The sequence below is a fragment of the Protopterus annectens genome, chromosome 1.part0 (genome assembly GCF_019279795.1).
Source record: "Protopterus annectens isolate FY-2018-M chromosome 1.part0, PAN1.0, whole genome shotgun sequence".
Taxonomy (NCBI): domain Eukaryota; kingdom Metazoa; phylum Chordata; order Ceratodontiformes; family Protopteridae; genus Protopterus; species Protopterus annectens.
In genome coordinates, this window is record NC_056725.1 from 1,888,937,566 (window position 1) to 1,888,961,119 (window position 23,554).

Consider the following 23,554-nt stretch of genomic DNA (forward strand, 5'->3'; position numbering starts at 1 on the left):
GTAGATTATGCCTGCTCAACCTGGTTGACTTCTTTGAGTCAGTCACCAGAGCTGTGGATGAGGGCAAGGCAGTTCATACAGCCTACCTTGATCTGGCCAAGGCCTTTGATAACATTCCCCACTCACGAATTATTGATAAACTCACCAAACTAGGCATCAAACCCTATATCACTAGGTGGGTTGCAAATTGGCTCATAGTTAGAACCCACAGTGTGAAAGTAGCGGACTGCCCACCAGTCATGAGGGGAGTCCCACATGGATTGGTCCTGAGTACTCTGCTGTTTGGCATCTACTTCTCAGAAGTCCAGGCCAACATGGTGGGACTCTGGCTGACCAAGTTCGCAGATGACTGAAAGTTGGGAGCCATTATTAACTCCCCAAGTGATGTAGACATCTTACAGAAAGCCCTCACTGATACCAATGACTGGTGTCGAAACCATGGCCTTAAGCTTAATGCCAAAAAATGTGTCATTATCCCCTTTGGGAAAAACTCAGTTCCCACAAATTACCACATTGATGGGAACCCACTGAGCATTGAAGGTGTTATAAGAGATCTGGGGACACAAGTTGACAGCAACCTCTCCTTTGACCACCACATTGCTACTGTGGTCAGAAAGTCCTTCTATATGGCACATCCCATTACCAAGAGTTTTGCATCCAGGAAGAAATAGCTCATCATCTCTCTCTACTCTTCCCTCATTAGGCCAGTCATCGAGTATAATGCACCATTTGGCATGTACCTCACTAGACACATGAAATAGCTGGAATGGCCACAAAACTACCTCAAGAAGAGGATCCTAGGCCTTAAACACATGCCCTACATGGACAGACTCATAAAAACTCCAGCTATTCTCTGTCTCATATTGCCTACTAAGAGATGATCTCTGCTTGACTTACAAAGCCATGTCTGACCCAGCTCTTTTAAAAATGCTACATCTAAAGAAATCCCAATCCATCCACACCACATGCCCCAGAGACTTCAACCTCTTCACCACAATCATCAAAACATGCTGGAGGGACAGGTTAATAACTCAGAGACTGCCCATGCTCTGGAATTGACTTCCCATACATGTCAAGCAGAGCACCTCACTGGCCCTCTTCAAGAGACATGTTGATGAGTGGATGGAAAATAGAAAGTTCACCCTGGGGATCTCTCCAGTGGCCCTACTTGATAGAGGCACTGGAACTAACGTCGGGCAACACAATGCCAGGGCACTTTTATGGGCTAGGCTTGTAAAGGCTCCAGGGTCATTAGCCTAGTACACACCTATGAACCTATGAATCTATAATTTTTGTCTTTCACTGATTTTGAAGAGTTTATTTTAATAAATAATATTCAACAAAAAGAAAGAAAACACAACAAAAAGGGAGCTCCATTAACGATTAAAGCAGCCAAATACAGACTTCTATTACAATCTCAGAAAAAGTTCCATGGTAGTACATGGTGAGCTGGCAGTTCAGTGCAGAAGGGAGGTGTGATGGACAGAGCAGAAATGCTTGTCTTGATGCATGCAATGTAGAAACCTATAAGCATAAGGAAAAGTGGCAGATCATGGCAGAGCCTGATGGACATAAAATGTTAGAGAGAAGAACTGCTGCAGGAGCAAATAGACGTGGCAGATAGCCAGCTACACAATGCTCACACAGAAATCAGAAAACATTATTCAGCTACTGCTTGATGCATGCAGATGCATAACGCCATAATGCAGATATAGCCCAGCAAGGACTACAGCCATTATACTGGTCATGAACATACTGTAGGATGGAGATTAGCAAAGCAGTACGTGAGCTGAACTTCAGTGAACAGTATTATCAGCAAGGCAGAAATGCCTATATTATCATAGCTTTCAGGTGGTCCTTCTTTCAGAAATGCATTAGCAGGATCATTGGCACATAGCCACGCTGTATGGTAAACACACAAAACAGTATGCAAGAGCCCTTAGGTAATACTTTTTAAATTCCAAGGCTCATGCTAGTCCTGGAACATTGAGGTGGAATATGTGAAAATTGTGACTTACTAAGATGTTCATCATATCGATCAATACTGCAGTAGCCTTAGCTGTATGGCTGATATCCTGCCAGGGATATAACAGCTGTCCAGCTTCCAAAGCTTCAGGGCACCTTCTACACCCCAAAATTAACACGAACGCAGACTGTCACAAACTCCACCAATGACGAAAAACAGGCAGCTTGGTGAAAAAACAATAAGAGATCTTCTTTATTACATACAAAATTTGAGCGTTTTCACCCACAGAACGTGGGCTTCATCAGAACAATTGTAAAATAGTCTGCAGACCATTTAAATACCATTTTAGGCACCAAAATGTCAAAAATATTCCCTTAAAGAGAACTTACGCTATAAAAACTTCCCATTATAATGAATGTATTAAATAGCTAAGCATACTCCATAGTATTATAATCACATCACAAGTGACTGTCCTAAACTCAAATAAGAAAGCTTAATATGCTAACTTTATAAATAATGTATATGTTTAAAATATTTAAAATAAATATATGTGAATATAAATATATATGTAACTAAGTCAAACCATACAATGTAACATTTCCATACTTAATAAATGTATTTATACTTGACTAAAATACTAATCATCAGCTGTAAATTAATACTCCACAGTGCACACCATACAAAATGCATAAAAATATGCATCATTAATGCATGTATGTATCATACAAAATATACACAAATGAATAAATACATGTATAATATAAATATCTATAAAATTCTGTAAAATAAATTGAGTTGTTCATCTTACAAACAAAGCATATAGAGCCATATATAAACTTGAGCTAACCATACATTCATTTACTGCTTTTTGATTAAAATAGGTTTAATTGTAATGTGGTCATTGAGACCAGGTAGTGTAGATGCATCTGCAAATAATTGCCACCAGACTTCCTTATATCCCAATGTGGCCTTATAATTACCTCCCCTTGGATCTATCTTGATGTTCTCTAAGATGGTAAACTTAAATGTGTGGGAATGCCCCCGCTTTTCAATATGCCTATATAGGGCATTGTTATTGTCCCTTCTTCTGATACTATATAAATGATCATAAATTCTCTTTTTGAGACTCCTTTCAGTTTTTCCTATATAGTACCCTGTGCATACAGTACACTTTGCTGTATATATCACTAATTTGGAGTTGCAGTTTCCCTGCCTAAATCTAATTCTAGTTTTATTAATATTATCTAATATAATTCCTTCGTCCTCCATTATAGCATGACATTGGTTACAATGACCACATTTGGTTGTATGTTTAGTTCTACTAACCAACTCCCTTCCTACTCTACCTTGCTCTAAATACATCTTTATGTTACGACCCATTTTAAACACAAAACTGGGCTTTTCACCTATAGTATCACTAATTTCCTTATCAGCCATCATTACGTTCCAATTCTTGGTCAAAATGCTTTTGACCTTGTTAGCAAAAGGACTTTACTCAAGAATGCAATCTCGCTGATAGCTTTCATTAGTGGCTTTTGTAGACCTGGTATCAGTCTCCCTATTATTTGCGCCTAACAGTGGGAGGTATCGTTTACCCCATTCATTAATGACATATTTCTTAACATCATTCATCTTGTATTTAGGATATCTCCTTTCACTAAATAAATGGGTAATAAATTCCAACTCATCTATCATGTCTATATACGTGGAAGTCATGCGAGCTGCTCTTATGCATTGTCCTTTGAAAATATTATACATCAGTTTTCTAGGATGATTACTCATATATTCAAGGTAGCTGTTGGAGAAGGTTTGTTGTTTGTCTTTCGGCTTTTCCCGGTAAGGGGTCGCCACAGCGGAACTCCAGTCCGCTAATGATTGGCAGTAGATTTTTTTTTACGAAACGTCGAGGTGCCAGCTTGATGCTCAACCTTCAAAGAAGGCACGCCCATTTAAGCACGCATGACTTTCAAACGCTACCCAACTGCGGGGAGGACATGCAGACTCCACACAGAAGGCACTCCTAAGCCCAGCCGAGAATCGAACGGGAGAACATCTTGCTGTGAGGTAACAACGCTACCTCCGTACAACTGTGGCATATAAGAAGGTACTTCTTCAAAATATTCATGATTTAAATCCCTTGTCTTCACTGGAAGTGAAGGTGCCCAAATATGCAATCCCCTCACTATTACTCGTATGTATAAACCTCGAAAAGCTACTACTTTTGTTCAAGTATTCAATAAAAATGTTTAAACTCTCAAGGGTACCATCCCATAGGATGAATATATCGTCCAAAAATCTGGAGTAATGTCTAATGTGTTTAAAATATCCACTGTTGAAGATGACAGATTCTTTCCAATCCATCATAACCAGATTAGCAAACATGGGGGCACAAGCCGCCTCTATTGCTAACCCCCTGGTCTGTCGGTAATGTTCACCTTCAAAGTGGATATAGTTGTGTTCCAGCACTATAGACATACACTCCAGTATTAGACACACCTTGTCCCAATCTAAATTGGCATGTTTCCTGATACTATTACAAAATGCCTCCATTCCCTCCTGGTTAGGGATGCACAAAATTAGGTCTACTACATCAATGGTAACATATATTAACCCTTCTTTCCATAAACCAGTAGTAAAACTACTTAAGAATTCCCAGAAATACTTTACTATATGGGAAATTCTACCATACAAATCTTTTAACCATGTGTCTACTGCTACACCTAGTGGAAACATTTTAGATTGACTTCCAGAAATGATAGGGTGGAGGGGGGGGTCTATGATGTTTTTATGAATTTTAGGAATACCTACCATAGTCGCTGAAATCGGATATTCGACCTTCAAAAAATTGTATGTGTCTACTGTAATTCTATTCTCTATCAAAAATTCTTCTATATACATATCTATACGTATATATGCAATATGTATTTCATTGATAGACACAGTTTCATAATTCCCTGACTGCTGAAGAATTTCATACATTTTCGCAGTGCATTCCATGGCATCATATATAACAACTCCCACCCCCCTTATCCGTCTTCATTATTCAAATGTTTAAATCCTCCTTAAGATCCTTAAGTAATTTTGACTCATCATCAGATAAATTACTTCTGATTTTTATAGCTCTGATGTTATTTTGTAGCTGGTATATCTGCCCTGTAATTAGTTTTTCGTATACAGATACACTAGGGTGCATAGGGGGTACATAAACACTTTTCTTCCTAAGTGTGTTTTTACTTCTGACATAAGATTCATCTAACTTATCCTTAAACATGATAGCCAGGTTTATTTTCCTAAGAAATATTTTAATCTCTCTTAAACAATCAACTAAATAAAAACATGTAGTAGGAATGTATTTCATTCCTCTAGACAAAAGATCAAACTGTACAGTCCCTAATACTAAACTAGTGTAGCTGTAAATCTTAAAATTCTTGTAAATGTGAACCACCCCATCAGTAATGATGTTAACACTATTGTTGATGTCACTATCTCCACTACTTACCAATGTCTCACATCCCCTCTCTCCCAATGCTGGTTCTTGTTTGGGCCATAGGTGGGATAAAACCTGCTCTGTATCCAATTCCCATCCTTTCTCCACTTTGGATGCTGCCCGTTTCCAGCCTCTCTGAGAATTTAATCTCCTTCAGAATGTACCTGAGCCACATCATTAAAAGCATGCCTACCCAAATTAGCCCTCTTGTCATAATTTACATTGTTCCTGTTAGTATTTTTGCTCTTAGTCATATTCCATGGATAAACTGTATCATTTTTGTACTGTTCTACATCTCTAATAGTCTTTCTACTTTTTTTACCGTGAATTTTCTCTGCCTTCTTTTCTGCAATATTAAATTGCTTAGCATATAATTTCTCCCATTGTGAAAATAATAGGTCATTATTAATAGTATGATTAAGTTTTTCTACTTCACTGATTAATACACATAACTTTTCATCATTTAATTTTATCAACAATTTCATATAATTAAACCCAACCTGATTGAATAATTGATTAAACTCCTGTTTCGTTTTTTCTGTTATAGTGACACCCATAGGATATTTGAAAAAATGCAACCCCATGGGAACAATGTTTAACATCAAACATTTGTTAAAATATGCATTATCCAATTTCAGACCATTAATCAAATTCAATTTTCTCCCAAGAGAATATATATGATCTTTTAATGTTCCATCAGGGACAACATCATTTAATACATAAAAATTCTGTCCCCGAGCTACTTTATCAGACTCAAAATTACTTTGCAAAAATCTGGCCAAATATACATCATCCTGTCCCTTGTTATTATTGACAGTGACTAACTCCAGAGCTGGAGCATTGTCTGACAGTACCTTTTTTCATCACAAGATTCTTTGTGACATTCCCAGTCATATTGGAATATGTCCTTAACGGTTGGGCCCTCTTCGGTTTAGTACCCGATGCATTTGGCTTCATCCTCCCAATCATAGAGTGAGAGATCAAACGTGAATTCAGAGATGTTCAGTTTCCTGCTGTTCCCAGGCTCTGAGTGAGCTTGTGTGGCTGACAAATCAGTTACTGTTGCCCCTCTACAACCAGATCCCTGGCCATTAGGAATGTCAGTTGTCTGTGAAGTTTCAGTGGAAGCACTTAAAGTCTTCAACGAACCCAATGGAGCATTGCCAGCATCGAGCACATGTGGAAATCTATTTCCTTCCTTTCTGGTACCTCCTGTAGTCTCCATACCAGCTCCGTTAGCATGGTTTGACATCTGCAGAGTTCCTGAACCAATGTCAGCAGAAACACTGGCCTGTGTTCTGCCCACTAAATTTACACCTGCCTGTGTAAATAGCTCGATAAGTTTGCTTAGTTCTCCTCTAAGTGTTGAGACTTCCGACTGAAGTCTAAACACATCCTCTCTTCCAATGGGAGAGTGCAAAGGGGATACATCACAAATGGAATTCATGGCAAACCACTACTGAAGAAATATAAAGTTAGCATATTAAGTTTTCTTATTTGAGTTTAGGACAGTCACTTGTGATATGTTTCTAATACTATGGAGTATGCTTAGCTATTTAATACAGTCATTATAATGGGAAGTTTTTATAGCGTTAAGTTCTTTTTAAGGGAATGTTTTTCTTTTTTAAATGACATTTTGGCACCTAAAATGGTATTTAAAGGGTCTGCAGATTATTTTACAATTGTTCTGATGAAGCCCACGTTCTGTGGGTGAAAGCACTCAACTTTTGTATGTAATAAAGAAGATCTTTTATTGTTTTTTCACCAAACTGCCTGTTTTTCGTCATTGGTGGAGTTCTTGACAGCCTGCATTCGTGTTAGTCTGTGGAGTGTGTTTTGCTGACAGGACACATATTTCTTCAGTAGTGGTACACCCCAAATTTGTCAGGCTGCTTGAGCTGACTAAAAGACATGTTTGGGCCTGAAGCCCTTTAGTCTCCAAAGAGTACACTTCTCGGAAGCTTTTGAGGATCAACAGCTTGCTTGTGCTGTTCCTTTGCTGGGCATATAAGTTCTTTTGGGGAAAAAGAACTTCTATTTTCTTATTTTTGCTGCTGATTTATCGCTTTTTTCTTCAGGAAAGTAATTTTAAAGTTTGGAAGTTGTGTTTTAACAAGCTGTCATGAGACTGTAACGTACTTTTAAACAGAGTGCTCATTTTCTGGTCAGTTTAAAAGAGGCATAATGTAACTGAAAATATTATCTCTGTAGAGAAATTGTGTTTATTTTACTTTTGTGGGACTGGCATAGTGTTTTAAAGTGCTGTTTACTGTGTTTTTTTTGACAAAGAGTATCTTTTGTAGACTGGTAGTGTTAACCAGCATTTGCTGCTTGTCTGTCCTGGGAAAGAGACGCTATTTTCAACTTGACCATGGAACACGCTACCACTCCCATGGTCAGTCCTTCTTCTACCCACAAAAAGAAAAAAATTAAGGAAACAGCCTTTGCCACCACAGTAGGCTAGCAATTTGTCCCAGCTGCAGGTGGGTGATTCTGCTGTGGCCATTTGTTGTACCTCAGACCACTTTTACCCCAGTTCATAGGTTCATAGGTTGGTACTAGGCTATTGGCCTGAGGGCCTAAGTAAGCCTAGCCAACAAGGTTCCCTGGCTTAAGCCACCCAAGAAAGTTATTTTCCTTTGCCCCTGTCGAGCAGAGCCACCAAAGTGATCCCCAGGGTGTATTTCCTATTTCCCATCCACTTATCAAGATTTTTCTTGAAGAGTGCTAATGAGGAACTTTGCTTGACATACATGGTAGCTTGTTCCAGAGTATGGGAAGTCTCTGGGACAGGAATCTATCCCTCCAGCATGTTCTGTTTATTGTAGTGACAAGGTTTAGGTCCCTAGAGCATGTAGCTTGGAGGGATTGGGAGTTCTTTAGGTGTAGCATGTCCAACAGCTCTGGGTTTGACATAGCTTTGTTAGGCAGAGATAACCTCGGAGTAGGAAATATGCTACTGAGTAAAGCTGGAGTTTTTTGAGACAGTCAGTGTAGGGCATCTGTTTGAGGCCAGTAATCCTCTTTGTGAGGTACTTCTGTGGCCTTTTCAACTGCTGCAGATGTCTTGTGAGGTACATTCCAAAAGGGGCGTTGTACTCTATATTGGGTCTAATGAGTATCGCGTAGAGGGGAACAATGACCTCTTTTTTCCTAGATGAGAACCCTTTTGTGATTAGGTGCGCCATGTAGAAGGATTTCCTGACTACTGTGGCAATGTGATTATCAAAGGAGAGACTACTGTCCACTTGGGTCCCCAGGTCTCTTATCACACATTCGGCGCTAAGTAGACTGCCGCCTATGCGATCCCTCTGATGTAGCACCTACAGCCACTATGAGTGTCAGTTACCCATGTCTTCTGTGGATATTGGGGCTTCATACGTGGGCAAGGGAGAGTCACTCATCGGTTCTGGAAGAGGGAAAAAAGGTTTCCCTGTTGTATCAGAATGCTGTACCCATCACTGAGAAAGCTGCTACTGCCATTAATAACATAATTGCCCCCATTTTCCTATCAAAACTAAACAGAAAACTAAGCTGGCATCTGTTCTTCCTCAAATTTCTTTGGATAGGATTAGTTTACTGTGTGTGTCTCAGGGTTTAATTCAGGCTATTGATCTTTCTTGTAAAATAGTTTCTATTAAAAGAAAGAGGGATACCTCTTTTCCTGAAGAGATTAAAATTTCTGAAACTGAACAGAAAGATGCAGGGACAGATCTTATTCAGACTCAGAGGAGAGCTCAGTTTCTGATTCTCCCTGTGGGAGGTTTCTCTTTCTCTGAGGCTATTGCTAGAATGTGCCAGCGTTTTCAGTGGGAGAACAGTGAGGTTTCTCATTTCCTCAGAAAATACTATGAGTTGTTACAGATGGATTTTCCAGACCTTACACCCATTCCTCCTGCTCTGTCTGCTTTAGAGGATGTGTGTATTACTGCCTGCAGTTTTCATGATAGTTACCTAGCTGCTCCCAAAATGCAGATAAAATGTATAAAGTTCTTCATCTTTTAAATTTACCCAAACCTAACTCAGCTACTAGAGCTCTAGTTGATTCCACTACTGCTAAGCATCTAGTTAATTCCAATCTTACTCTTTCTGCTAATTATGGGAAAATTATTGATTGGTATGGTAAAAAGTGTATACTTCTGCTACTTTGATTTTCAGAATTTTGAATTGTCAGGCTCATATGTTAAAGTTTCTCCTTACTAAGTGTGAAAGTATGAGGAATGTTTAATTTGCAATTTCTTCTTGAGAGGAAAAAATCTGCTTTAAATACCTTTTTATTGCACAGGTCACCACTCTTTGTTTACAGCATGACTCTTTTGATACTTCCTCCAGGGCTATGGCCACTGTACTGGTTTTACTGTTTTGAGGAGATGTTAAAAATGAAATTTTAATTTCACTCTTGGATGGAGATTTTGATTTTGGCCCCTCTACTGTAGAGGTGATCAAAAAGTGTAAAGAAAGGAGCAAGATGATCTGTGGAATTTCTAAGGTTTTCAGCCCTCTTTTTCTGTAATTTCCAAAGGATTTTCTATCTCCTTATCCAGTTCTGGCAAAAAGCAGAGTAAACAATCTCAACAAATACAGGTAAACAGACGTTTAACAGGAAATGGCAAATGGGTTTCAAAAGGAAAGTTTGGACTTTCCAAAACCATGGGCAGTCCAACAAGTCTGAATGACTATTCAGGGGATTTTGTGAACCCTCCCACTCTGTACCTTTTTTTTTTTCAGAAGGTTGGAATCTCCATTTTAATCTTTGGTAACTTATAGTTTCAGACAAATGGGTTCTGAAAATCATTCATCATGGTTACACATGACAGTGGGAAGAAATTTCCCCTTTCCAGGGAGGACATTCTTCATCCTCCAGATCATACTCTTTTGTTTCCACCAGTTCTTCATCACATGCTGTCCCAAGGAGTGATAGAACCAGTTCCTTCTTCTCAGGTGGGAATTGGCTTTATTCAAGGATGTTTCTAGTGCAAAGAAAGAAAATGCTTGGAGAAAAGTTCTGGGTCTTTCTTTCCTAAATCTGTTTATGATAGTGCCCAAATTCAAAATGATTTAACTTTACAACCTGTTATCTCTTCTTCCTCATTCAAATATTCAGGTAACACTAGACTTAACAGATGCTTATCATCACATCCGTATTCATCTAGACTTCGGATGTTTCTAAAGGTTTTGTGTGTCTGCATCACATTAATAGTTCTCTGCCTTACCGTTTGGACATGCACTGCACAAAGAGTGTTCACAAAGTGTCTAGCTGCAGTTATAGCTCATTGCAGGCTACAGGATACACACATTTTCCCATGTTTAGATGATTGTTTATCTTTGCAGAGTCTTTTTCAAAGTGTCAGAAATCTCTCTTTCCTTCTTGGCTGAGAGATGTCTTACAGAAGCTAGGATTCCAGGAGAACATTCAAAACTCATTCTTGACTCCTTCAAACAGGATTGTGTTCCTGGGATATCAGCTACACACTTAAGTTCTTCCACTGAAAAAATAGATGTATGCCTCAATCTATTTCTAAGGTGTTCCACTCAGACTTCTCTCACTGTGAGTGATTACTTCAGAATTTTGGGTATCATGGCATCAATGATTTTCAAGATACCCCAGGCAAGACTCCACATGAGAAAGATACAGTGGTATCTAAAAATCTCTTTGGTCCCAGCGCCAGCACCCTTTATCTTTTCAAATCCCAGTGCTGGGCTTATCAGAACAGAAATTACTTGCCAGAGACAACAAATATCCTTAAATCCAGGCCTCCCCTTCTCCCTCCCTGCTCCAAAGCAGTCAATCATCACAGACACCTCAGACTTTGCTTGGGAAACATTTTCAGGAGTGCGAGAAATGAAAGGGATGTGGGATCCCAAGGATGGATACAAGCATATAAATATCAAGGAGATGTTTGCCTTGATCAAGGCACCTTACTGTCTGAACCATCTTTGGTCCACCGGAACACTTCAAGTTGTTACAGACAATATCACAGTTGTGTGGTCCATCAATAAGCAAGGGGGAACCAGGTCATACCCCCATTTGCAGGCTATCTGTATTAGCTTAGGATAAAGCTTCATATCACATTCTCAAAATACAGGCATCCTACATTCTGTTAGAGTAAAACTGCATGGCATACAAGCTGAGTAGGACTAAGGCAGACCCTCATAAATGGAAACTAGATCTGGGGTCTTCCAAGATTTGATCCATCTGTGGAGAGTTCTTCTTTGCCAGAAGTTTTTTTCACAGGCGGGTTCTACTGACACAGGAACAGGGATGTTTGATCCACCCTGACATCAATCAACTTTAATTGACTGCCTGGATGATGGGCCTTTAGGCACCTGTTTATTGAGGATCTGCAGACATTACTAATGAAGGCAAGGAAGCCTGTTAGTAGTAAATTATACATTAGCAAATGGAAAAGGTTCTATTTGGGGCCAACAACATAACCAGCACACATTCAAGGCTAGTTTTTTTCCTCTGGTTTTACAATATTTTTGTTAATTACTATCCTATGACCTGTTTTATTTCTCTGCTAAAGTTTATTTATTGGCTCTTTTGGCATGTCCGCCCATGGATCATCTTCTTTCATTGCAGTCTCATGTCAAATTTTTGAAAGGGGGTTTTGCATGAGACTTTCAAGAACACCAGTTGCCCCTCCTTTGGATCTTAATTTTGTGTTAGAGGAGATAACACTTACTCCATTTCAACCAATTAACCTGGCTGACTTGAGGTTCTTAACGTGGAATGCAGTTTTACTGATTGCTCTGATGTCTGCAAGAAGGTATCTGAGTTGCAAGCAAGCACTTATGATGAGTTAGTCCCATCTCATTTGCCTTAAGTACAGGGTTTCTTTGAGAACTAATTCTACTTTTATGCTTAAAGTAGTATCCGGGTTTACTTTAAGCCAAACTATTAGCTCCGGATAAGCAAAGTATTGCAGACAGTGTCAAATCCCACTCTATTGGGCCTTGGCTTTATCTATAGGTTTTTGAAAAGTGTTTGATTCTATAAGTACTCTAGAAGCTGTTACTTGGTAAGCTGCACATACTTTTACAAACACTAAGTTTGATTCCTTCTCTCGGTCCAGATTAGGCTTTGCTAGGACAATTCTCCAGGGGCTCCTGGACTCTTCTCCTTCCACCTCCCAAATGTAGTTAGGTAGGGTAATCTACCCATATACCCTACTCACTCCCCTAAGAGAAGGAAACCAGTCTGGTAGACCCCTGCCATAAACAGGCTATACAATAGAAGGAGGAAACTAGTTCAGAAAAAAAGCAAATCCCAAGAAGGAAAGACATCCTTGATCAGTATCATAAAATCCTCCAAGGCTAACTTCGAAAGAAAAATAGCCAAGGATTCAAAAGATAACCACAAAGCCTTCTTTAGCTATGTCAAGAATCTAAGTGGCAACTCTGAGATATGCTCTGAGCTAGTGCAAAATAGCACAAAATATACTGAATCCACTGATTATTGCCAACATCCTGGCAGATAGATTCAGTGCAAACTTCACCCCCCTCTCACCTCCAAAAGGGCCCACAACAATACTGGAAAAGTGTAGTGTCCCAGAAATCACAGACGCACAGGTGAAAACAGCCCTTTCAAAAGCCAAAAGCACAGTGTCAATGGGGCCAGATGGTGTTCCGGGCTGCATCTTGCACGAACTACAGAACGAACTAACCCCCCACCTAAACACACTGTTCAACCTCAGCCTCTCCACAGGCTACATGCCCATAGAATGGCACACAGCAACGGTTATTCCTTTCCACAAAGGAGGGGCCACAACTGACCCTGGTAACTATCGCCCCATAAGCCTGACTAGCCTGTTCTGCAAGGCTATGGAGTGCATCATCATGGGACTCATTAACAAAGACATTGGGAACCTCCAAACACTTGACCTGACCCAGTTTGGCTTTATTAAGGGCAGATCATGCCTACTAAACCTGGCTGACTTCTTCGAGACAGTCACCAAGGCCATAGATGAGGGGAAGGTAGTTCACACAGCCTACCTTGACCTTGCCAAGGCTTTTGATACCATTCTCCACTCGGGAATTATAGAAAAACTCACCTACCTGAACATAAACCCCTACGTCATGAGATGGGTTGCCAACTGGCTTACATACAAAACTCACATGGTAAGACTAGCGGGCTCTAGGTCCGACTCTAAACCAGTCACAAGTGGTTTCCCACAAGGCTCAGTCTTGGGACCTCTACTGTTCGACATATACTTTTCAGAAGTACAGGCAAACACAGGAGGACTATAGCTAACCAATTTCACCGATGACTGCAAACTGGGAGCCATAATTGACTCTCCGGCTGGCATGGACATTCTCCAAAAGGGCCTTGCTGAGATGGACACCTGGTGTCAAAGTCATGGTCTCAAGCTAAATGCCAAAAAATGCATACTCATCCCATTTGGGAAAAACAAAACACCCATGAATTACCACATAGGTGGCAGCCCCCTTAATACAGAAGAGGTAATAAGAGATTTGGGGACCCGGGTAGATAGCAATCTCTCCTTTGACAATCATATTGCCAAAGTAGTTAGGAAATCCGTCTATGTAGCCCATCTAATTACTAAAGGGTTCACATCTAGAAATAATGAGGTTATAGTGCCCCTCTATTCATCACTCATCAGACCCATCATAGAGTACAGTGCCCCATTTGGGATGTACCTCACAAGACACTCCCGACATCTGGAAAGACCGTTGCAAATATTCAAGATGCAACATAACAACTTAACGTAAACCATTTTTTTTTTTTAAATAAATATTGAATAAATAAATAGTACATCAATTGTTCTGATCCAACAAGGCGGAAATGCACATCTTTTTCCAAAACTTCACTAAGAATATCCTGAAAAATTCATTAGAATACCCTCTATCAGAAAAATGAGCTCCTAAAATCACTTTTCCAAGAAAAGAACAATTCATGTGTACTATTCATTCTGGAGGCAGTTGTCCCTAATGCTGAATGATGCCCCCTCTTGTATGTGCCCTGTTAAAACTGTTAAAAAATTAAAAGAATTACAATTTTCTTTCTTAAAAAAACCAATGTTGTTTGGTAGAAATCATGAAAATCCAATCAGAGCCTGCCCATAAAATGCAAATATCATCCAAAAATCTCCTGTAGAAGCTGATGTACTTGCTCCATTGGGTAGAGTGAAATAATAAATTGTTCCCATTTTGTTCAAAACTATGTGTTTAAGATGATGTAGCATGGAAGCCCATGGCTATCCCCTTTTTGCTTAAAAACTCCCCCCATTAAAAATTATTTATTTTTGATAAATTATTCTTTAAATATCATCATAATTGTAATTAGCTGCAATACTGAGCCCAGATTTCCATGCTATTGCTTTCCACCAAACCAAAACAAACCCTGCTCATGGGGGGGGATACTATGAAATAGATGATGATGTCTATCGACCATATATAATCTGGAATTTTCCATACTTTGATCTAAACTGGTTAACATCCCAGGAGTCCTTTCAATAATATTTTACTACATAATTTTTAACTGAAAATCCACAAATTTGCTAAGTGGTTCCGTTATTCCAAAATTTCAAAGGAGTTAAACTTGTGACTTTGGGGGGGGATGCCAAATAATGGGGTTTTTTTTTTTAGAAAAAACCAAAAAGTTGGTGTTTTTCATGAGGTCATTTCTTGATAGAGGGTATTCTAATGAATTTTTCGGGATAGCTACATTTGAGCATAATTCAAGTAGTAATTTTATATACACATATCACAGGATGCAGGCTTTTATTAGCAAGAAATCTTTGGCCTATTGTTTTTTCTGGGATGAATTTGCTAACATGTTTCCCCAACAAAATTTCTTTTTCAGAAAAAAGGCATTAATTTGGAGGTATTTTTGAGGCTTAAATATTCACTAATTAAAGTCTTATTTTTTTCACACATTACAAATGTGCAAATTTTGGTTCAATTTTAGTCTTGAATATTTGCAACTCTAGATGTTTTTTTTTTTCAAGCAGTTGAATTTATTGTATTTGTATTGTTTTAAATGATTTCTTATACCCTTGATGCATCATTATTCAAGCACATATAAGCAAGGTTTGTTGTGCAAATAATTACAAAAAAAAAAAGCCAATAAACGGGCTAGCTTTTTGTTTGAGAATAAAGATTTTTTGCTGACGAAAGACCAAGATACCTCACCAAGAGAATTACTGGCCTCAAACATATGTCCTATGCAGCCCGACTGGAAAAACTCCAGCTGTACTCAGTCACATATCGCTTACTTAGAGGTGATCTCTGCCTGACTTACAAAGCCATGTCCAACTCAGAATTGATGGAAATGCTCCACCTAAAGAAATCCAAGTCACTGCAAGCCACTCTCTCTAGTGAGCTAAACCACGCCACAACAATAAATAGAACATGCTGAAGGGATAGATTCCTGTCACAGAGACTCCCCATGCTTTGGAACAAAATTCCTAACTACATTAGGCAGAGCCCCTCACTAACACTCTTCAAGAGAAACCTTGACGAGTGGATGAGTAACAGAAAATATACCCCTGGGATCACTTCATTGGCTCTTCTTGACAGAGGCTCAGTTAATTAATCAATGGAGCAGTGAAAGCTGACACACTCTGGCTAGGCTTATAAATGCCCTCGGGCAGATAGCCTAGTACCTACCTATGAACCTATGAGCCTATGAACCTATGTAGATAAAGCTACTGCAGCAGTAATCACTATGATGAACATAGTACAGCTGTGTAAGTAAACTTACCATAACAGTAGATGTTCAGATGATCATTACTGCAGTAGCTGCTCCCTCCCTCCATCCCCTTTGATTTTTTGGTGTGCTTTTTATGCCAGGATGTGGGCATTTATTTTTCTGTTGTTCCTAGCATTATTCTCTTAGGGCTAAGCCTCCCTCTCTCTGCTGGTAATAAAGCTCAGTAGGGCTTTGCACCCACTCTTGTCTTTTAGTCATCTCAGCTCGAACTGCCTGACAGTTTGGGTGTGTGGAAGCTGCCCTGAAACTTTGAAGGTGCTGGCTGTTATATCCTTGACAGGATATAACCATATCTTATCATATCATACTCCACGCTCCAGGGATCTAAACCTTGTCATCACAATGAACAAAACATGCTGGAGGGATAGGTTCCTGACCCAGAGACTCCCCATACTCTGGAATAGATTGCCCATACATGTCAAGCAGAGCGCCTCCTTGGCTGTCTTCAAAAGGAACCTTGACGATTGGATGGGAGATTGGAAATTCACCCCGGGGATCACGTCAGTCGCCCATCTAGACAGGGGTCTGGGGAAGTAAATATCATGGGAAGAAATATCCAGGGAATTATTATGGATAGGCTTGTATAGGCCCTAGAGCCGATAGCCTAGTACCAACCTCTGAACTTATGAACCTATATGGCTAAGGCTACTGAAGCAGTGATTATTCAAACATCTACTGTTGTGGTAAGTTTTACTAACACATCTGTACTTTCTTGAACTTTCTAGATCATGTGATTCAGTGTTTAGTTTTCTCCAAGATATGGTGATCTAAGAGTCAGTATGTATAGATTTATAGATTAGTACTAATCTAATTACCCTTGTGAACCATTTTAAGCCTAGCCAATTACCCCATGTAAGAATCAAATCCTGCCAGACCTCTCAACTGTCCCTGATCTTCAGGGACGTCCCTGATATAGACTCCGATTTTAGGTCTGTCCCTCTTAATCCTTCTTAAAACTGGTGACTGCTGAAGAAAAGGTGGTGAATTGCCCTTAATAAATAATGATAGTAATTCAGAGTTATAGATGTTTTATGTCAGAAAACCTATATTAACCCACATTCTCTTATTCTGTAAATGTTTCAGGTTAATAGTACAAATATTTTAAAAATGTCCCTAATTGTCCCTGATTATTTGAGGATTTGTCCCTGATTCTGTTGAGATTTGTCTCCGATCGGTTGAGAGCTATGAATCCTGCACATTGTGTCTGTAAGGTAAACACCTTAACCGTTATCTCAATCTTCCTCTGAGGATAAGTAGAAGTAGAAGGGGTAAGAGGAGTGAAGTGGGGCTTGCTGTCCTGAAAAACATAACTTTAAGAAGAGCAACTATTGTTGATATTTGCTGGTCTTTTGTAGTTTCACTGTTTTTGTTTCATAATTACAAGACTCACAGTTGCTGGCTTCAGTAGGGGGTTGCAATATAGCATCATCGGCAGCACATATCTGGTGAGGCAAATTAGGTAATTATAAAGGTAGAAAAAAGGAGATATGTAAGTAGTGTACATATGTGGTGAGTGGTGAATGGTCAAGGCTGATATGTCATCACAGGGTGCATGACAGTTATGTTTGTAGACACAACATTCGTAAGACACTGTGGATTGCCTCTCATGGGTAGTATATTGAGTCAGAGGCCAGTAGATACCAACAATACATAACATTCATAACAGTGTGAATCATCTGTAACAACAGCCATAAATAACTTGTGGATCCCATCAGCACAGGAGAGAGAACAGTGACATATGAGATGAGGACTAATACAGGACACACAGCCAAAAATGTGTGTAGAAGAAAGGTTCACAGATTCATAGGTTCATAGGTTCATACTAGGCTATCTGTCCTAGAGCATTTATAAGCCTAGCCAGAGTGTGTTTGGCTTTCGCTACCCATTTTAAATTAATTTTGCTATGCCTTTTTTTGAGGTTAGTATACTGTGCCTCTGTCTAACAGTGACACAGAAGTGATAGCCGGGGTAAACCTACGATCTCCCATCCACTCATCAAGATTCCTCTTGAAGAGAGTCAATGTGGGACTCTGCCTAACCTGGACTGGGATTTTATTCCAGAGTGAAGGGAGCCTCTGGGTTATGAATCTGTCCCTCCAGCATGTCCTATTTATTTCAGTGCTGAGGTTCAAGTCTCTCGAGCGTAGCTCGATGGGATTTGGATTTTCTGAGGTGCAGCATGTCCATTAATTCCGGGTTGGACATGGCTTTATATGTCAGGCACAGATCGCCTCTGAGCAGGCGGTATGCCACTGAGTAGAGCTGGAGTTTCTTTAACCGGGCAGCAAATGGCATCTGTTTGAGCCCTTTGATCCTCTTGTTGAGGTACTTTTGGGGTCTTTCCAGTTGCTGCAGGTGTCTGGTAAGGTACATCCCAAAAGGGGCATTGTACTCAATTATGGGCCTGATGAGGGATGAGTAAAGAGGTATGATGACCTTCCCTGATCTAGATGTGAATCCCTTCATGATTAAGTGGGCTATATAAAATGTTTTTCTAACCACTTTGGCCATGTGGTTGTCAAATGAGAGATTGCTATCAACTTGGGTCCCCAGGTCCCTAATGACTTCTTCTGTACTTAATGGATTACCACCTATGTGGTAATTTGTGGGCACTTTGTTTTTGCCAAAGGGGATGACTATCCACTTTTTGGCGTTTAGCTTGAGGCCATGGCTCTGGCACCAGTTGTCTGTTTCTATGAGGCCCTTTTGGAGGATGCTTGTGTCAGCTGGAGAGTTGATTATGGCGCCCAGTTTGCAGTCATCTGTAAACTTGGTCAGCCACAGTCCTTCCGTGTTGGCCTGTACCGCCAAGAAATATATACCGAACAAGAGAGGTCCCAGGACTGAGCCTTGTGGGACGCCACTTGTAACTGGTTTGGAGTCTGACATGGCTCCAGCAATTCTAACCATGTGGGTTCTGTCCTTGAGCCAGTTTGCAACCCATCTAGTGACATAGGGGTTCATATTTAAGTTGGTGAGCTTATCTATAATGCCCGAGTGGGGTATTGTATCGAAGGCTTTTGCGAGGTCCAGGTAGGCTGTGTGGACCACCTTCCCCTCGTCAATGGCCTTGGTGACTGTTTCAAAGAAATCGACCAGGTTTAAGAGGCAGGATCTGCCCTTAACAAAGCCAAACTGGGTAGGATCCAGTGTCTGTAGGTCCCCAATATCTTTATTTATGAGGTCCATGATGATCCTTTCCATAGCTTTGCAGACTAAGCTAGTCAGGCTTATGGGGCGATAGTTTCCAGGATCCGTTGAGGCACCACCTTTGTGGAGAGGGACTACTGTTGCTGTACACCACTCTTTGGGTACATATCCTGTAGTAAGGCTAAGATTGAACAGTAGTTTTATGTTTCGGTTTAGCTCTTCTTGGAGTTCATGTAGGACGCAGCCCGGAGCACCATCTGGTCCCATTGATGCTGTGTTTTTTGCTTTGGAGAGGTCGGCTCTTACCTAAGCATCTGAGATGTCAGGGGGGTAGCACTCTGTTGGGATAGATATTTGCCCTTTTGGTGGGGAGAGGAGGGAGAAGTTTGCACTGAACCTGTCAGCTAGGATGTTGGCAATGTCTGTGGGCTCTGTGTATTTTTTGTCATTTTGGACTAAATCTGAGCATATCTGGGAATTCCCACCCAGGTTCCTAACATAACTAAAGAAAGCCTTGTGATTATCCTTAGTGTCCTGTGCAATCTTTCTCTCGAAGCTGGCCTTAGACGATTTTATGAGTGCCCGTAGTTTTTTGCTAATACTGATCAGAGATGCCTTCCCTTTTTGGGATTTTGCTCTATCATGTAGTAGCTTCCTCCTTCTATTGTATAGTTTGTTTATGGCTGGGGTCTGCCTTTGGAGGATTGGGTCTTGGTTTTATTTGGGATTGCATGATCCATACATTCCTGAAGGTGTTCATAGAATGCGTTTATAAAGGATTCTGCGGTCTGGGCTGTATTTTCCACAGGCCCGGGGGCTTTGAAGGATTTCGCCTCAGTTTTGAGGCGTGTGAAATTTGCTTTAGAGAAGTTTTTCACTGTGGTTTTCTGGGCAGGTGGTGGGGTTGGGATGTGAATATCCAGTGAGATTAGTTTATGGTCTGATCTTACCAGTGAGGGATACACTTCTGGTCTGGAGCATAGTGTCCCCATGTTGGTGATGATCAGGTCCAGTATGTTTTCCCCTCTTGTGGGAGTGGTAACAAGTTGTTCCATAGAATTTCAGTTTATAAATTCTAGGAACCTTTGGGCTAGGGTGTTGGAGCTAGAGTAATGCTCCCAGTCTATGTTTGGGTAGTTGAAGTTGCCCAATATAATGGTGTTTGGAGAGACCTTCATATTTTCCAGTATTCTCAGGAAGGCCAAGTGGGGTTCCTGTGTTTGGGAGGGTGGTCTGTAGCAGGCTATAAACTGGAAGGCAGTTTTACCCACAGTTAGTTGCACATGGATAGTCTCTGATGCTTCGTGCTGTGCCACCAACCTGGAGGTGTGGGTATCTTTGACGAATATTGATACTCCCCCCTCATTTTGTGGTTCGGTCCAAGTTTTGGGGCCAAAAAGCATGGTATGAGGTATAACCTGGTAGTGCTGGGTGCTCTCGGGAGCCTTGAACCAGGTTTCTGTTACTGCACAGATATCTATGTTCTCCATGCTAAGGAGAGTTTCGAGTGCGTGCATCTTGAGGTTTAGACTTCTGGCGTTGAGTAGCATTACTCTTAGTTTCTTATCCCTTGTGATACCTATGGAGGTGGGTTTGTCTTTTGAGCCTTGCCTAAAAAGGCACTATGGGGGTAGCAAGAGCCTTTGCCAATATCTGAAAGCCCAGGGGTGACAGGTGCAAGCCGTCCCTAGCGAAGCATTGTGGCTTGTTGAGCATGTCATCCCAGGCTGACAGGCATTGGATCCCCTTTGAATGACACCAACACTTAAGCCAATTGTTGAAATTGATCATCTTGTCTTCATATTGTGGCATCATTCTTGGTGAGGGTAAGATGCTACTCAAGGTCAAGGTCATACCGGCCTGGGCTACATGCTCATAGAGCTCCTCTATGTCTCTTTTCATGTAGTCCAGGGAGGTACGTCTCAGGTCATTCACACAAGCATGGACAATGACTGAGTCATATTTGTACTTGCCTTGGAGTGACCTAAGTGCTTGTGTTATGTGGCGGATCCTAGAGCCCGACAGGCAGCTCACCGTGACCTTCTTGTTCAGCCTGGTGAGCGGGACATCAGTGTGCCTGACGATAGAGTCACCTATTACAAGTGTATCAGGTGTGTTGTTTAGCCTTAAGGGCTGTGACTGTTCGGCACACTGGCTTTGTGAGCTATGTGTTGCACGTGTTTTGTTTTGGGGTAGCGGTTGCTTGGGTGTCTGCTTTGGAGGTTATGTGTTTGGTTTGTTGTCGTGGTAGGTCTATGTGAGACTGGAATTGTAATGAGTGTGGTTTCCTTCTCCTCCTGACTGGTTACGCCAGTACTGAGTTGAGAGAGCCTAGCCTCCAGTTTGGCTATATGGTTGCATCTCTCACATGTGTTGGAATTTGTTGGGAGGAGGAGAGGGTTGTCTGTGTACATGAGGCAGTTGTAACATTGCCTCAAGATTCCCAGATTCACCAGCTGGACCGGAGAGGAGATTGACAATTGACATTTGGACATGCTAGAATAGTATTGGGAATTCCTTTATAATTGAAAAAAGGGCCAATGGGGAACAAGGTACTCAAGGGGAGTTTGTGAGGGTGTAGTGCTTTTAATTTTTTAGAGCTGACTTATATAATTGCTTTAGTGAGCAAGTGCCAGGTAACTTAAATGTAATGTGTTACAGGTAACTTAAATGCAAAAATGACAAACAGTAACTTTCTTTCAAGTGAAACAAAGAAATAAGTACAGTAAGCAATGCAGATATCACTAGGGATCCACAGAAGTGCTAAAAGGCCGCGTTTTAGGTGGAATTAGCGTTTCAGGGAAATAAACAAACAACAAGCATACAAATAAAGCTAGATTCAGCAGGCCTGGATCTAGTCTATGCTACAGCAAACAAGGTGTACCAATTTCAGTAAGAAACAGTTAGAATATGCAGTCACTATAAGCCTCTAACCAGAAATTCCCTGCTCAGAAGGGCAGAGTCCAGCCTCTCCTCCCACAAGAGTGCAGACCGCAATCCTTCTTAATGTAAAATAACTGGCCTGAAGCCCAAGTGCTTAAACCAGAACTAATACACTTTTAGAATAACAGACACTGAGCTCTCAATCAGCAGTTCCCAACTTAGAAGGATGTAAGCTACCTGTCCTGCCACCACAGTGCAGGCCACAAACCTTCCTAATGTAAAACAACTGGTCTGAAGCACAAGTGCTTAATCCAAAAGACTTAGAAATGATAGCTACACTTTAATCAAGTTACTACCAGCAGTAATAAATACAAAGACTGTAGCAATATGGCAGGGCTACAGATTATTATGATAGCTACTGTGACAAATAAATTTACTGCCCACCATAACACAGCTGCACATGCAACAGTCAGTCAGTGTTAGAGACACAGAGGCTGGAGCAACAAGCTGGCATGAGCATACCAAATGTAATGACAATAAAAGGGCTAACAATTTGTTGTCATGTGTATGTCTTGTGTGTGAACCCAGATGTCTTGAGGGACATATAATGTATTTGCTATCGGCACCAGGTAGGTTGTTTTGCTGCTATCAGGAAGGATGTCATAGTAGAAAAGGACAATGATGGTAAGCAAATACAACACATAGAGGCAGTCCCATAACTAGGGTGGAGCTAGGGTGCGGCTGCTTAGGCGCATGCTGTCCGGTGTACGGACAGCAGGTGCCAATGTGCTGGAGTGTAGTATAATCAATGGTTTATGGAGCCACAAGGATACCATGGCTTCTTAATTATTGCTGATACTGTATTTATGGCTAGAACGACAAACTACCATACTTTACCCACAATGGCGATAAACAGATAAACCAAAGACAAACCATCCACACCAGTAAAGCAAGTCCCAAGATGCAGGAAATAATCATTCTAATTAGTTAAAACAAAAATAAAAATATACATACGAACAAAGAAACACATTACGCAAGCATTCATAGAGACCATAAGATGCCTAGCCATATACACCTTTAAGGAGACCCACTTAAAGTTCTTACCACCCTTTTCAAGCACTTAATAGTGCTCAGTTCCCAAATCAAGTTGGGCCGTACATGATAACACGTGTAAATTTATAACTACCCATTCAGTCATCAAGACTAGCTTTCAAGGTAGCCAAAGAAACTTTGTTTGACCTGTAGTGGTAACTTATTCCATAGGCTAGGTATATGTTGAAATAGGAACTCATCTTTCCAGTGAGTCTTGTTGATTTGTTGGTGTAGATTTAAT

At 40.6% G+C, this 23,554-nt stretch overlaps 1 protein-coding gene across 2 annotated transcripts in view; it reads right to left on the minus strand.

Annotated features, from left to right (window-relative positions):
• The window catches only part of IL7R (interleukin 7 receptor), a 776,271-nt gene that overhangs the window by 485,892 nt on the left and 266,825 nt on the right, over window positions 1-23,554 (minus strand). The gene's annotated exons all lie outside the window — the stretch shown is intronic.